This window comes from Salarias fasciatus, chromosome 1, assembly GCF_902148845.1.
Source record: "Salarias fasciatus chromosome 1, fSalaFa1.1, whole genome shotgun sequence".
Lineage (NCBI taxonomy): Eukaryota > Metazoa > Chordata > Actinopteri > Blenniiformes > Blenniidae > Salarias > Salarias fasciatus.
Window position 1 is genome coordinate 3,678,944 of NC_043745.1, and position 15,684 is coordinate 3,694,627.

At 44.1% G+C, this 15,684-nt stretch overlaps 1 protein-coding gene across 5 annotated transcripts in view; it reads left to right on the plus strand.

Moving 5' to 3' along the window:
• znf536 (zinc finger protein 536) overlaps nucleotides 1–15,684 on the plus strand; it is a 230,425-nt gene that overhangs the window by 20,755 nt on the left and 193,986 nt on the right. For 4 of the 5 annotated variants that reach the window (XM_030090211.1, XM_030090202.1, XM_030090218.1 and 1 more), the window contains exon 2: nucleotides 5,836–5,924. The gene's annotated coding sequence lies outside the window, so the exon portion shown is untranslated. Of the gene's footprint in view, nucleotides 1–5,835; nucleotides 5,925–8,172; nucleotides 8,180–15,684 lie in introns of those variants that run through there. The other variant, XM_030090240.1, reaches the window with a different exon arrangement.

Sequence of the window (15,684 nt, forward strand, 5' to 3'; positions counted from 1 at the left end):
AATGTGTCACTGCGAGCCCAGCGCGCCTCCGTGCACGCTCCTCCGTGCACGCGCGCGCTCCTCCGCCGCCCGTCCGCCGCCGGCCCCTCCCCGCCGCAGCGAGGAGGAAGAGGGGGTGTTTAGGGGTTAAGTAGAACCAAATTAGTGGATGGGAGAAGTAACGGCCGCCGCGGCTCTCTGTGTGGCTACTTCTCGCTGAATGTCAAGATGATTTAGCTGCTCTTCTGCTCGCCGTCTGTCTCTGAGCACTGGCCCTCCAATCAGCGCTCCGGCTCGGTCTGTCTGTCTGCTTTGTGGCCCTCCGTGCAACAAATGAATATTAAATCTGCGCCGGGCAGGCGGCTTCACCGGGGCTGCAGCTTGAAATATGACGGTGAAAACAGAAATATCGCAACCTAACGGAGGGAGCGTGTGCAGTTGTGGGACATTCCTGGAAAAATATCACACATATAACAAATCCGATGAAACAGCTACAGACACGACAAATCCACATCCTGGACACCAGAGGGTTTCAGCACGCCTCTCTTTCTCTGAACACCTCAGGTCTGCTTCAGGTTCTAGAAAGTGTCTTTCTGGTTTTCTTCCACAGCCTCCAGTCGAAGCCCCCCTCTCTCTCTGAAATGGGCCAACCTCCGCCAAACGCTCTCATCCATTTCTAAAATGATCCCCTACATTTGACCTTTTTGACACACTGAGCATATATTTTAATGCTCACATGGTCGCATGCACCAGATTGACTTGACACTGCAAATACTCTCACAGTTTAAAACATTTTTTTCCATATTTTCCATTTGAATTGGGAAGTACCTGCACCTTCTCTTGCATGTAACTCCAGTGTGCAGCGCAGCTCACACACTCCAGGTTCCTGCTGTCATTAACGTTTAAAACCCCTTCCCTGATAAGGCTCATTAATATATTGTATTTAAAAATTGAAAAAATGCCACATTACACACTGTTTCATATCCAACGCCCTCTGGTAACTTTTAAACTGTGTTTTTTCAATGCATAATTAAGCAGCACAAAAAATGAATTAAATTTGAACAAATGAAATGTAACAATAATAATAATAATAATAATACTAATACTAATACTAATAATAATAATAATAATAACAATAATAATAATAAGAAGAAGAATAAGAATTTGATAACCATGAACATAAGAGAAACTTAAAAGTCTGACGGTTAGGTGGCGTGAAGATCCTTTAAATCAAAGGTGATGTGGAGATGAGGCAGGAAAGGCACTTTTTACCCACATTTCCCTCCCGTGTGTGTGTGTGTGTATGTGTGTGTGTGTGTGTGTGTGTGTGTGTGTGAGAGAGAGAGAGCTGACATCTCTGCGTTTTCTTCCTTAGCAGCGAAGGATGCAAGTGCAGACTCCTGCACATGCACTGTGTGTGTGCTGAGAGGGATGTGGGAGTGGCGACGGGGTGCAAGTAGTGTGTGTGTGTGTGTGTGTGTGTGTGTGTGTGTGTGTGTGTGTGTGTGTGTGTGTGTGCAGGGACGCCAGTTGGACTAACAGCTGAATCATGGCTCAGCCGCTGCCCCTCGTAGTCCTTGGCAGTTAGCGGTGTGAAAAAGCCTTCTCTTTGAGGGCATTATATAGATTAATGTGCTGTGCCTCGGGCAGAGACACACACACACCACACACTCACACTCACGCGCACACACCTCGCCAGGGAGGGATCCTGACCGCGTGTGTGTGTGTGTATGTGTGTGTGTGAGGAGAAGAGAATCAGAGGACTCCAGCAGCAGCACAGGATTGTTGAGGTTTTAAGTGTGTGTGTGTGTGTGTGTGTGTGTGTGTGTGTGTGTGTGTGTGTGTGTGTGTGTGTGTGTGTGCGCATACTTGTGATTTTGTGCATATGTGTGTGTGGATGTGAGAAGGGACAGTCAGGGAGGGGGTGTTAACAAGAGACTGGCTGAAGGTACTCGCAGTAATCTGTGTGTGAGAGAGAGAGAGAGAGAGCGAGACGAGGCACAAAGGAGGAAAACACTTTCTACTTTCTATCATTATTTTATACTGATTTTTTTTTCATTTTTAATAGTTTCAAATTGAAGAATTTGCTCTCGTTTCACCTGAATGATGCTTTAAATACATCAAGTTGAACTTTTTGACTAGATGGAGGGGTTTGGAATCAGATGAGTGACTGAAGGCTTTCGGCCACGTTCAAAAGAAAAATCCAAAACAGAGAGAATGACTGGTTTTACAGGAAGGAACGTTTTACCTGAAGTGTTGTCAGCATGATAATGTCTCAGACTCTGACTTTAACTCTTAGATTTGGCTCCTCTGGCAGTGAGGATGAGGGTTTTCTGTATCCTCCAAGGCATTCATTTTTCCTTTGGACACATTGAGACGTGAGTGTTCACCCAATAAACACAGTGGGATGGAAAGGCTGACCCCTGACCCCCACTGATGGAGACCACCTCATGGAATCACTGTAATATTAAATACAGACACATATGTTGTGAAATTTGTGTCATTTTGAGATTTTCTGTCACGAAACATACATTAATGAATTTCTAAAGTCTGTGTAGTGATTCGACTCAGACTCGACTCAGACTTATTTTTACTGAATATACAAACAGAATGTTCGACTCATTTCACTAATCAGTTTTGGTTTTTTAATTCTACCATGAGGTGCGAGTGCACACACACACACACACACACACACACACACACACACACAGACGACACTGGTTTTAACCTAATTTGAAGTAATCCTGGATTTTAAGCTGCTACCTTTCGATCCACCTCGGTCTGCATCTGCTGGTCCCGGCCTCCACCAGGTCAGACAGGGACAGCCCTCCGTCAGGAGGTGTTTTCAAGTGGCTGGCGGTGTGGTGTGTGTGTGTGTGTCTGTGTGTGTGATGTCTTGCGCTGTTTTGCTCTCTTCAGCTCAGCCGAGTGCGATCTGGGTGTAGCCGAGCCGATACGCAGTATCACAACAAACAGGAGCGAACGCCACAGCTGTTGGAGGCAAACGCAAATGGAAAAGTACAACAGCGCTCCAGCTGAAGTTAAAGCGAAAAACCTTGTCGGGGTAAACAGGATACTTAAGCCTTTTAGGGCCTCTCGCGCTCGCTTTCTCACTGCCTCTTTTGCCTCCTTACAATTTCATAATTGCCCGTATCGCGGAGGCTTCGTTCTCCCCGCGCTGCCGGGTGGGAATTCGCCTTATCGGGACGCTGAACACATTCCATTTCAGATCAGACCCATCTGCAGTTTTTTTACAGTTCCTAACGAAGACCTGTCGGATTTTTTTTCACTATAAACACACACATACACCCACATAGCAGCATGTAACCCCTCTGTCTCTCTCCCTCTCCCGCTCTCTCTCCCTCTCTCTCTCCAGCCACTGGTCTAAATAACCTACTTTTTGTCTGACAACGGCATCAAGACATGGAGGTGCACATATGCAGAAAGCTATTTGGAAAGGCCTCCTCGTAGCTGTCAGCTTTTATTATGCGCTGAGGTGTCATGTTTGTTAGGAAGCTGAGTGCAGATGGCAGAGTGGAAGAAATGGATCACTAATTTTAACAATGATTAATGAACAGAGATGGAAAATGAATTACATCGGACGATTGGAGGCAAGGAATATTTTCTCTGAAAATGTTAACTTCGGCTGCCAGGCAGCCGGCCGTGTTGTGGGAGTATATCGAGGAGGGGCGGGTGTGTGTGGTGTGTGTGTGTGCGTGCGTGTGTGTAGATTTTGGTGTGATTGTGTGCGCACTAAGGTGCAATTTTTCCCCCCCCCTGCATCTTTTGTAGAATCAACACTTCACTGCTCTTGCCTATTACTTTACCGCTTGCCTGCTTAAACACTGCCAGCTCCACACACATTGTTTTCCCCCTTCCCACTCGTGTGTGTTGCTCTACCAGTTAAGGTACACACTCTTTAATAAGGTAAACACAGGAAAGGTTAGTCTGTCTTAAAATGTGAGCTATTTTCATCGGTCGGCGCTGCGCTTTATATCAAGTCAGAGATGTAGCAGGTTCAATCAATCGTGGTATTTCGCTCCGGTCGAACAAAGCATCTGCTTTTTAAATGAGCAATTTTCATCATTAAAACCGCAATAAAGTTTGATTCGCGGGACTTTTTTGTAATGTTAGGGCAGGAGCGGGATGGATTTTCAGCTTCGACGGACGCTTTGCGCGCCGCGCCTCATCCTCCGTCGGCGTGTCGGCATCACGGTGTCGCACCGAAAACACAAAAGCAGACGCGACACTGTGATCTGGAGCAAGCCCCTGCACCTCCACCCTCCCCAGACCCCCGCCGCCGTCTGTAGTCTGACGGCGTGCGCGTGGTGGGCGGCTGGTGCAACATGCTTTAACAGGTAGACGCAAACTATTTTGAATTTAATTAATCTCCTGATGGGAAATAAAAAAAAAAAAGAAAAGAAAAAGAAGAGGGAAACACTGCAACTTCCAGCCACATTTGTGTGTGTGTGTGTGTGTGAGAGGGAAGACAGAGAGAAAAGAAAGAGAGAGAGAGAAGGAGAGAGAGAGAGAGAGAGATCTCAGGTTACGGCAGCATATGCTAAGCACTCAGAAAACATACACAATGCCTTTGGTGAACAAGGTAGTCGGTATGCCCCTGGGAGCCAATTTAGATTGTGACTTAAGGCAACATCGTGGCTTTGTGTGTGTGTGTGAGAGAGAGTGTGTGTGTGTGTGTGTGTGTGTGTGAGAGAGAGAGTGTGAGTTTTACTCTTGACGCTCCATTGAAACAGTAGTGGTGGGTAAATCTGGGTGGCCCTCCTGCAGACCCTCCACATCTGTGTTTCCCCCCCTCCACACACACACACACACACACACACACACACACACACGCGCACGCGCACACGCTGCGTGTTTCAGGACCGAGCCAGCTTCTCCATGCCTGGCTGCCTCTCCACTTTTTGGAATCGGCCCGAGAATTGGTCTTGCCGGTCTTCGGAGCGCGCCGCAGCGCTTCCATGTTAGCGGATGGCGCCGAGCAGACGACAGTGTTGGTGACACTCTGACTGACAGGTGATCTTTGAAGTGCAGCGACAACACAGCGTCGGGCGTTTAGCTCCCAGATTGAAGGTAAATATACAAAAAAAAAAAAAAAAAGAGAGAGAGAGAGTGAGGGAGGGAGAGAGGAGAAAACGAGATCTCGCAGATTAGCATCTAAGCAAACTCCGGCAGATTTAAGCAAACGTTTGAAATGTCACAAAAAATGAAATGTAAATCAGGAGCAGTTTAGTCAACCGAGCCCAAATGGATAAATTAACTTCTTCAACGGAGAACAAAGCTATACGATTCACTTTTTTTTTTTTTTCTTACATTTTCCACTTCAATCAAGCATGAAAACTTTCGGCGGAGTTGGGAATCCTCCATAATTTAAAAAAAAAAAAAAAAAAAAAATCATGACCCACATGAAAAAGTGGGAGCCAGCTGCTCTCTTCACGTGAGGCTTTAAGCTTGACGTAGCCCGGTGCTTTCCTCATACGTGTCCCTCTCTTCGGCGTGTCGCCGGCGCCAGCCCCTCATATTTAACTGGATATTACTGTGTCAAATTACTGGGGATCATAACAACAATAAGAAAATGGAGGAGAAGATTGATGTACGAGCTATTGCAGTTCATATATTTGTTGGATTATTCATAAATGTGTAAATGACGTTTTCACAGGAAGTCTGGGGGAAAAATAAAGCTGTGTGAAGTGAGCGGGGGGGCGATCGAGGGGGGGAACTCAGAAGACAATATTTTAATAGGTATTTCTCTTCTGTTGCGAACTTGTCAAGCTTCAAATTTGAAATAACTGTGAATTTCCTGGTGTGTGTGTGTGTGTGTGTGTGCTTTGTTTACAGGCTTCCGTCGTCCCACCTCCTGTGAGGCTGTCGGCGTCTCTTCCTGACACCCGGCGTTCGCTCGTTGGAGAGGCGGCAGTCGACTCGAGGTACGATCACACCGATTGATCACGGCAGAGAGGGGAGGATATTAAAGGTGTCTGTCAGGGACCCTCGTCTTCATCGACGTCTTCGTCTGAAGGCGGGGAGTCGATTAGAAACACACTTTCTGCAGCGGCGCCTGCCTCAGTGCAGCGGCTCCTGGTGGGTCAGCGCTCCGGCGCCGCTGAACGCGAGTTTAATTTCTGACGGAAAAATTAACCACAAATAAACTTCTCGTCACAAAACCATTTCTGTCCATTTCCAACAAAACCTTGAACATATTCTTTCTTGAATGGTTTGAAGATTAATCAAAATCTTTACATTGTAAAGAACGACTGTAGTGTTTTAGTGTTTTTTTAAATTCATCACATACGTTGAACTAGATTCAGTTCTTATCACTATACTTTTTTTACTGCCACATTCCAAAGAACTTTTTATCCTGTTTATATGATTTTTACTTCTTTTCATGATTTAACTGCTCCAAATATCACTTTTCTAAATTGAAACTTGACTTATAAAGTAAATCCACATTCTTTCTTCAGTCTTTAACATGTTCATTAGAAATCATTGCATTGTTTCAGTGTTGTTATTTATATATTTTGAAACATTTTCCTCTGTTCCCAAGAGTCCAAAAATATGCCAGCAGGCCAAATTAGCACAAATTTGATTAGCTGGAGAAGCTGTTCTCAAAGAGCTGGATAACACAGGTTAAATAGGCTTTTTCAATGTTTCATTTCAATTCAACTCATCTGGAACATTGTCATTTCAATATTTGAAATGTAATTTCATGACTTGAATGGATTTGACCACTTTGAGAGCTAGCTATCTGTTGCTAATAAGCTACCTGTTCACATCAGTCAAAACTGAAAAAAGTCTTTAATTATGATAAAACTTTACAAAAGACTCAGTTTCAAAGACATTTAGAGTTTTGCTGAAGCTAGTCTCACTGTTTCTGCCATACGTCAATGCTAAGCTAGGATAATCGAGTCGCGGTTCAATGTCTAACGATAAGACAGGTTCTATTTTCATTTCTGATTCATTAGATTTCCGCTTTAATAAGCTAAAGTATCGCTAACGGGACCTGTTTTAAATGTCTGCTGTGGAAAATGAAGCATTACGTGTTTGTTAGCATGAGTTACACGACTGTGGGAACAACTTTTGGTGGAAAATTTTATGGCATCATAAAAACTTTGAATTTATACAGTCGGCTTTAATAAGACATTTAAATGTAATGTGAGAGTATTTATACAGGAGCAAGTACCAGGGAAGGATTTTGGTGGTGTTTGGAGTTACAAATCAGATTAGCCACTTTCCGCTAACGTATGAACAAAGTTTAAAACGCAGAACAAGTTTGGTTTCCCAGTCTATTACACACACACACACACACACACACACACACACACACACACACACACACACACACACACACACACACACACACACACACACACACACACACGTGCGGTCCGTCAAAAAGCCACAACGCTGTCAATTCCTCTCTGCACAGCTCAAGGAGACAATTAGCGAGCAGAGGTGGCGTGGCGAGCAGGTGCGAGCCGGGGGGGCGCAGACACCCCGTCTCTCACGCTGACGGACCGCTGCCGTCCGCAGATACGTCTTCTTTGGGAGGCTGGGATGCGCCGTCCTACCTGGCCGACTGTAATCATCACGGCCGTCATCGTCGTCGTGGTTATAGTCGTCAGAAAAAGGAGCTGGCATTCGTCTCGTCTACACTCGCCTTCTCCCAATAATTACTCAGCCGCTCTCACGTCTCTGTTCTTTTAATTCGTAAAAGACCGTCGTCCTGAGAGATCCCACCCTGAGAAGCAGAGAGGGTCAGGCCAGTTTGTAGAAATTGATTGCTTCTGAAGTGCTAATCAATGGAAACTTTTTTTTTTCCTTCTTGAAGCTGTAAAAATTCATGCGATACAGTGAAGAAGACGATCCAGACTGTCAGGTGTTCACGTTTTATTTTAGCCGCATTTAGCTGCAGATATCACATTTCATGCTCCGCTACCAATTAGAGAGCGCGGCGTCTTCCCCCGGACCGGCGCTGGTGTGTTGTTGATGAACGCGTTTCGCCGGCTGCAGTTTTATTAATCAAATATAGCATGGGTGAGTCATGTCGTTTTGGCTGCTGCCGGATCGGAGGTATGTGCCACAGATTTCCCTCATATTGGAAGCAGAGCTAACACATGCTACCCTTGACGTATTCTCACACCATTTCTCACACAAAGCGCTCACACACAAACTTGCAGACGCACACACACACAGATGACTTATATGGAGAGGGAGAGAGAGATGCATAAACAGACCTGAACACAGATGAAAACCAGCTTCCACAGCATGTTAATCTCTTCATGTGATGTGGGGAACCAGACTTTAATACTTATTTATCAGATTACTGTTCACTTATATTTCACTCAGCTTCAGCAGTAAATTAAGTGTGTTATAGATTTTACATACATATGTGCATATTTTCAGCTCCAGGTTGAGCTTTAGGTGTTTGTCGGACCAACTTAGGCCTCAGTTACACAACAGCGGTTTTTGTGTTTTTGTTTCAGAAAAGTTTTACGTTTACACGGCAGAGTTTGGAAAATGTTGACACGGAAACGTGAAGTAATTGTTCTGGTAATGAAACTACACACACACACACACAAACAAAAAGACACGATAAAAAGCTACGTTTTTAAGGCCGAGCATTTTCAAAAAGTTCCACCTTGGGAGCCGTTTTGAAAAGTTGGATTTTCAGTGGCTCTGAGCACGGCGCTCGTGTAAACGCACGCCTGGACAGCGACGAAAATGTCATGCAGACGTGGTCTTAGTGTGGAAATACACAATAAAACATAGATTTACAGTCAACGTTTTGCAAATAGACACTTTTGTTCACCCCTGGTGATAGAATATAAATAAAAATGGTCAGTTAGCTGGAAAATGTAATGTGTGTGTTTTTTATGAAATTGTAATTTTTTTTGTTTTAGACAAAAATTAGTTTTTTGTTAGTTTTTACCAAAACAAGATCTTAGTAGTTTTTTTCACACACTAATGAGGCGAGTGAGCGTTTTAATGGAAAATCCTTTCTTACGTTTGATGTATTTCTGATTAACAATAATAAATGAAAGGCAGTCATCGATCAGGTGAATGAATGGTGGTACGGAACATTGAGAGCAGAAGATTTTCCATAAATTCTAAACGGATATCAAATGAAAAATGCCATAAGTGATACTTGATTTCCAGACTTTCCGTCCCATGTTGTTCATGTGAAATACGGCATTTGTTTATTTATTTATTCTTCCTTCCTGAAATGCATCAGTTAGTGTTTAAATGAGTTGGATCAGTGTGCTGATGTTTCCTTGTCTTTCGTTGCTCAGTGAGAATCCACCATCCTACATTTCCTTCAAGGTTTTCTTTGTTTCTCTCTGAAGATTTTCCTCGGGAATCCAAGCAAAGAGTCAGATCGGGATGTTTTTGGCGTCGGAGCACTAATGATGAAACACTCGACACGCGCACTTGAAACAGAAGATGTTTACAGCCCGTCTGATTCGGTTGTAGTCTTATGGTCGTTGGGCCTATTTGTGAAGAGACGGCTGTCAGTTCCCCGGGAGCGATCCGGAGTCCGTCTCTTCTTTATTCTTGGAGGAAGCGGGAGGAGAGCAGCATAAGGTGCAGGGGTGGTGGGTGGAGACGGGTGGAGAAGGGTCAATTTTCCCAGAGTTCCCTCTTCAGTGTTGTTGGGTTAAGATTGTCACTGCTGTGTGGTACTCTACCCCGCTGGTATAAATAAGACATGATTGGCATCACAGCAGAAAAAAAGCTCTCTCCCTCTCTCCCTGTCTCTTTTTATCTCTTCTCTCTCTCTCTCTGACAGCCTTCATTTGCTGGAGGAGTGGCAGACTTGGTGGGAGTTAATGATTATAATTATTTAGCTTTTTTTACATTGTGGGATAATTATTTAAGAGGTTTGTGTAGTCATTGTTGTAATCAGTAAAGAGAGATTACAGAAAATCCGCATGCCAACAGATGGCACTTGGCTGTTGTTGTTGCTTCATATTAAACCCAGTACGGCGACGCTCGCTAGCAGCCAGGCAAGAGCGAGGGGACAATCAGAAAAGGGCCAAATTATAAAACAATTTGTTCTTCATCGTAAATCCATTTATCATATCGCTTCATCTCGGAGGAAAAAAGGAATCAACAGTAGTTGGTGTTGTGTGTGTGTGTGTGCGTGGCTACAGTCCCAAACTGGCTAGCGTGCTATGATTAGCATCCGTCCATGGCGATGGGAGTTCGGGGTGTGGCGGGAGTTAAGGGAGATGACGACAAACAGAAAAACTTTCAACCCGAACAATAAAAGTGTCTGTTTGGAATCGGGGAGAATACCGGCGTCTCGCTCCCGGAGTTCTCGGACCGCCTCGCGGACGCTCGCCCGACGGCGCCTCCGTTCAACCCCCGGTCGCACATTCGCCCCGTCATTATCTCCGTCTCCGTTTGTGGGTTTCTCCACAAGTGAGAAGGAAACAGATAAACAGTGGGAGCGAGGTGAGGGCGCCTGCTACCCGGGGTCGGAGGGAGCAGGAGGAGCACGGAGGCTGCTGGCCTACATTCCTCACTAATTGTATAATTGGAAAAGCTCTCCAAATGAGCAAGCGAGCTACCCCTCACCCCGCCTCCACCCCCTCTTCCTCACTTAACACCCCACCACCTCCTCTTCCTCCTCCTCCCCCCACTGCTCCCCACCCACCCGCAGACACACACACATGCGTGCCCTTCAAAGCAAATCACAAAAGAGCATTTTGGGAATAATAATAATTTCAAAAAGCGTCCATTATTAATCCCACACACGACCATCTCTGGCAGAAGCAGCTCCACTGGTTAGCATAGAGCCCCCCCTCGTCTTATTGCAACTACACACTCACACACACACACACACAGACACACACTTGCATCGCCACACCTCTACCAGATAATACCAGACAGCTTTCTACATCATTACCTTTAACTGTCGTACGATAAACTGTTTCCTTAAAGATCCGTTAGGTAGTCTGTTTTTTCTTAATCGATCCAGAAGGAGGAAAACCAGTTTTTCGCTACACAATCACATCAAACATACTGAAGTCAGTAAGCAAACCCCTGAATCCAGTCTTGCACTTCCAAACTGCACCACTAGCTGGTGTCATGAGTCGCTCCAGTATTCAGTCCTTCCTCACTCTGGCCAGAGAGGAAGAAGCCGTCTCTTCCAGTACAGGTTGATCAATCCAATAAATACTATTCCAACTGAATACTGTACCAACTAGCAGCCTAATGAAACCCGAAATAAAAGTTTTCTACAAATGTGCTTAAAATGAAGCTTTGCATAATCATGCAGCATGTAAAAGTTCGCACTCTGTATTAGCTTGTTGCTATAAAAAAGTAGTTCTGTCAGAACTATTAAAGTTAAGCTGCTAGCACACACACTAATAAAGCTAGTGAATAAACCACCAAACCCGTTCTTGCATTTCCAGGTCGTACAACCACGTGCTGTTTAAATATTTAGTCTGTCATCAGTCCAACAAGACAGGAAGAAGAATTTATGAAAGCTAAGCTCAAACTACAAGTTTTTACCTGAACATACTGTACGGCAAATGAAACTTTGCGCAGTCATGCTGCATGTCAGTTAGCAATTTCAGTTAGCTTGATGACATCCTGTTGAAAAAATCCACTTCCTTTGTTGTGAATTCCTACAAAATGAATCAGCAGCCGGACACTTGAATAGTAGTCATTGGGTTTTTAGGGCAAAGTTGCGAACTTTCAGTGGCAGTAATTAACTCAAACTGTAAATATTGCTGTAATATTTGCACTCCTTTAAAATCGTTAATATCCAGTTCTGTGTTCTGACACCCTGCAAATCCTTCAGCGTTCTGTGGCTGTGGAAGAATCAAGATCACATTTCATATATTGTTTTTACAATACTTTAAATTCCACCATGTTCCCACACAAGGTTAAACGGGCACTGTCTTGTTTTTTGACCTCAGTGCAAACAGGAGAAAATTTAAGGTTTATTTCATTTTACACAACGTTGGGTAAGAAATCTGGAGGGAATACATAAAAACCAGAGTGTTGAAATAAAAGTGAAACTGGAAGAGAGTTGCGTTTGAAGCCTACTTTGTCTCAGCCCCTCCTGCAGTGTGAACTTTGTGTTCTGAGTTTAAATCCTCAAGTTTGAATTGATGATACCATATTGATGACAGATTGTGGCTCATCTTCCTTTGAGGCTTTGAGAGGCTCCTGGGGGGTTTGGAGCTGTTTATGGAGATGGAGCCGTTCTCCACGTGGCCAGTCCCGTCAACACATCCATGAATTTAGTTGTAAACTTTCTTTTCTTGTGTTTTTTTTTTTTTTGTCATAAAAATAAGCAATCTGATGCCCGGCGGAGGATGATCTACCTGCGTGCTGTGTTAGCACTCGTATTTTACTGTTACTACTGGAGCTCATGGTCAAATTGGATTTCCTGATTTATGGCCGTTGCCACGCGCCGTTCATTTCCATGGCTACTGAGGGACGGGCGGCGGAAAGATGATTTCTGAGGTCGGCAGCGGTGTCTAACGGGATTGCAGGGCGCTGTTAAAACCAAGCCGTTAATTAATACTATTGATCAGCAAAAAAATAAAGGCAAATGTGATTTGCATACAGCCCGGGTGATCAATGCATTAACCGATTTTTTTTTTCTCTCGCCCCCTCTGAAATCTGATTTCCTGAGTTTTCAAAGTGAGAGAGAGGGAGTTCAGACTAATGTGGATCGATTGGGCCTCTCTCAGACAAGAATACAAAGCATTTTATTAGCAAGTGAAGGGTGAAACACACCAGGATAGGAGACAGGGTCTGAAGTTGGATTATGAATTTAATGTCTCACTCCAACTGGAAGACGGAGAAATCTTCCTTTTTAACGTCGTCACACATCCTCCCTCCTCCACATGCATCCCACAAACACAGTAATAAGGTTAAATAGCTGAAAACAGGTTTTCCAAAAGGCAGAAATGAAATGATAGAAGAAAACATTGATGACAATAACACTGGTGGGAAAAAACAAAAACACAAGAGGTGTTAAAAAAGCAATATGTTGTTTTTTTCCCCTCCTTTCTCCTCCTCGTTTCTCTCCGGCTCTGTCAAGAGCAGCTTATTATAGTGTATTGATTTATAAAGCTTTAAATGTGATCCTCCATGTCCAAGTCAAGGGCAGGGAGTGAAAGGGAAAGAGTGAGAAGGAGAGAGGGAAGTAAAAGAAAGGGAATGATGAGAGAGAGAGAAAGAGAGGCGTCTGGAGACGGAAAGAGATGGAGGAAAAAAAAAAGTGTCCACGGCGTGGGGAAGTGGCGGCAAGGCGTTTTCAGAGCCGCTCCGCAACACAAAAGGGTAATTGTTTTAGCCCAGATGTTGCTTTCGCACAACAAGCAGGATACAATGTTCCTACTGAGCTGATGAGCCCAATCAGTGAAATGATTAAAAATTGATTTTGTCCCTGTAATTACAGTATGTAAACTACTTAGCCGGGATTGCAAAGGAAGTGATTTTCTAATTACGTATATACTCTGGTGTCTAATGATTGGTTTTTTGAAGTAATGAAGAGAGGGTCCTAACGACTCCACTGTGTTCTGTTGTTGAAGGGGAGAAGGCAAGCGAAGGTGTGTGTGCGTGAGTGCGTGTGTGTGTGTGTGTGTATGTGTGTGAGAGAGGAAGGGAGGTGGAGGTGGTGGGGGCGGTGGAGGGTTGATGACAGAGCATCGTTAGGGCAAGACAGCAGGCTCGGATACAAAAGGGGTAGAGGGTGGTGGGTGGAGGGTGGAGGGCGGTGGAGGAGGAGGGGGGGAGTGGGGGGGATGAAAATTGAATTTTTGCCAGGCAGTGCTCGCACGATAACACGGGGGCCCTGTGTTCGTTTGCATAGGATCTGGAAGCTAAATGGAGGCTGTGACTTCTCATGGGGGTCGCCAGGCCCCGGCCAGCCCTGGCAATCTGGACCCTGCAATTAAAACCTCACGGGGGTTAGGGATTGAGGACATCGCACAGGCGCAGGAGAATTAACAGTGATGGGAGCCAAACAACAACCAAAAAAACAAGAGAGAAGCAATGCTGTTTCTTCTCTCTGTTCATTTCGACAAGATTCATAGAGACCAGCGGATGACTTCTAGAAACTACCCTGTAGGACCTGAACAGACAGCAGAAACAGGAAGTCAAGTCAGAGCTGTACTTTTCACCTTTCAAACCAAGTCTGTGCACTTACAACTCTCCAAAACGAAACGGTGCAAGAACATCTCAGAAATGGTCAGATTTAACAAAATCTGCAACAAAACTGGACTTTTTTTTAGCCGCCTTGCTCAGTTCACATCATCAGGCAGTGGCAAGTATGTCTTGTAACATTTCAGGCACATTAGTGGTTGAAATATGAGAAATTTGTAGACAATGATGTTAAAATATGGAGTTGAAACACTTTCAAAAACACAATATAAAATGGAAGCAAAACTTTTATTGTGCTTACACAAATTGGGGAAGCAGATCTAAAAGTATCTCACGTCTGTTTGATCACAAAACAGTCCCCAAAATACAGGTTATATTAATTGATTAATGTTCATTGAAAGCATTGTTCTTGACTGGGTGTGTTTTTTTTAAAGCATTTGAAAAGGTTTTGTCAATCAGCTCAGCTGTTTTTGACTTTAATATGATGGGAGACGTTTCCACAGCTGGCCCCCCGTGGCTTTCATAGTTTGACTTTATGATCAGATATGTCCTGTGCTGTATATAATGCTTTTCTTTGGTCTTTATGATAAACTCACATGTTACTGTGACACTCTGATGTGCTTGATAGCTTCTTCTGTCATCATGTCGGAGCAACAGTTGCTTTTTCAGTGACTCTGAGCACCATTTTCATGGAAACAGACACACAAAACGCAGCAAAGATTTTGCATTTTCACTTGAAACCACTGTAGCGTATAAGGGGCTGGAGCCTTTACATGTAGTATACGTTCTGTTGTTTATTTATTTCATGTTCATATTTGTCTTCTCTCTGTCACATTCTTCTCCAACAGTATGTTAATCTGAAGCAGGCCCTGCTACATATGGCAGACTAAACATCATAACGCAAAAAAGTCTTCCCTCTCTCTTTAAATATTCCATCATGGCTTCATAAAGGAGACATTTACATTTCTGTAACCCCGGTCCTTCCCTCATGTTGATCAGCATCTGCGCGAACGCTCACTCAGCACGGCCAGACGCAGACAAGAAATCAGAACCGTACGCTGCTCTGTAAACAACCTTAAGAACCCCCAAAATCAATGTGACAACAGTCGGTCTCACACACACACACACACACACACACACACACACACACACACACTCAGAACAGTGACATTTTAAGAAAAAAAAATCTATGAAAAGCATTACATTTTTAAAGGTTTTAATTGGTTCAGTATCACTTGGTCTAATTCGGAGATTTTGATAAAAGGACTCCAATAATTGCCTTTCAAAGGAGACCAGAGTCCTATTTCCTCATAGATCTTTTGAAGTTAATTGCATTTTCTTTCTTAAGTTTCTACATGTGTTTTCCAAAGCACAGAGTACTTAAGAGTGAGTGCATGTGCATGCCATTAAGAGCTATTTACCGTCATCTGTCTGTGGGGCTGAAGACAAATACACATTTAATACACTTTCATTTTGCATATGGAACAGCCTGCAAGCCATGCCTTGTATTTAAAATGCACACAACACGTCACGTAAGTATGGTATAAACAACGCACACTT